The following is a 1598-nucleotide window of genomic DNA, read 5'->3' on the forward strand; positions in this document are numbered from 1 at the left end:
AACAGCATGCAATAATTATTGAAAAACAAAGAAAGCCATAAATGAATAAGCAAGACTCCAAAGCAAAAATGAGAAAATGCATGGTGAGGATGGTTGTTTGTGTGCTAAGGCAACACTTTGAAGTGAGTGCTGGTCAACACATCTGGTGTCTATTGAATAAAGCTGTTGTATGTTGAATTGTTGGCAGTGTGCACGTGTGTGTCTCCATATCACTACTGTATTGTAAGTATTGGTGGAAAACTTAAGGTTGTACATGGTCAGTTTAACAATGTGTAGTTACTTCACTGTATATTTACTGTATATATACAAACACAAAGGTCTGAACATCAAGAGTCAACAAATCAAAAAGAGTGAACATCAAAGAGATCTGCTTTCTCCTTTTTCCCTAGCAGAATATAACTGCAAACCATCAAAGGGCTATCCTGTGGTTCCTAGGTGATGTAAAACAGACTTGCATGTGGTTAACAATTAAAATATTTAGCCATAATTTTAGAAAATCATGTTCAAAACACATCCAGATACCCTTGAGTCTAAGTGGCAAAGGAAGCTGTTAATGTTGTTAAGCAGAATGAGGCAAGAAGAATTAGGACCGAACGATTGATTTTCACATTATAGTTTATTACAAGGGTTTATAAAATTACCAAGTACATTTAAGAATCACTGTAACAAAAAAGGAGGGGAAAACATTCATATTTTAACTAAGTGAAATGTGGATTTGTAAAAAGGAATAAAATATATGTACAGACAAACTCAACAATCAACAAAAGAGCAGAACATGTAGTCAAATGGCACTCAAAATAAACATACCTCGCAAGTGCTTCTGTTTATTAATATTAACTAAATGCAATGATAATAATGATAACCAAAAATTATAATTATTAAAATAAAACCATAAAACCATATTAACATTTAAACACTGTGTACAATACAGTATAACTGAAATCCATATCATTCTAAATAGAACAGTATTTACCAACAGACTTTACTTATACTAGATCTCTATTCTGAAATATAACAAAAATAGCACTTAAAATAAGATTTATTACAATAATAATAATAATAATATTAATAGCAAGAATATTAGGATATTAGACAATGCAAATATGCTTTACCCATGGCTTTCTAATAGGTGAAATCCCTCTTGCTCTCACATTTGCTTAGTAATAGCAAAACTGTACTGTAGCTGAAAGTATAGCAATCTACTCTCTGTTAGAAAATGGTACACTGAAAGCAGCAGACATTAATTCATCCATTCATTAATTCATAAAAAAAGATCAGTGGCATATTTTATCAAAGGAAAGTCCTTCGCGTGGCCTGTAGAGGAAGTGAAGGAAGAACCCTTGTCGGGTTGCTCAGAGTCTTAGTGCCTCTCGCGCAACTGCCTTTAAAGTCCCTTCAGAGGGGTCTCAAGAAAACTCCTGATTGGTGGTATATAGAGTTACTGACTGATGATTGTCCAATCAGTTCCACCATCATCTACTGTATGTTCAGTATGATTTCTTCGTATATTGATGTGGAGCAGCAGAGGTCAGTTGGCACTCTGCTCCATCATATAAATAAAAAGCGACTCCCGAAGCAGCATATACGACAGTTATGAC

This window comes from Onychostoma macrolepis, chromosome 07 (genome assembly GCF_012432095.1).
Source record: "Onychostoma macrolepis isolate SWU-2019 chromosome 07, ASM1243209v1, whole genome shotgun sequence".
Taxonomy (NCBI): Eukaryota; Metazoa; Chordata; class Actinopteri; order Cypriniformes; family Cyprinidae; genus Onychostoma; species Onychostoma macrolepis.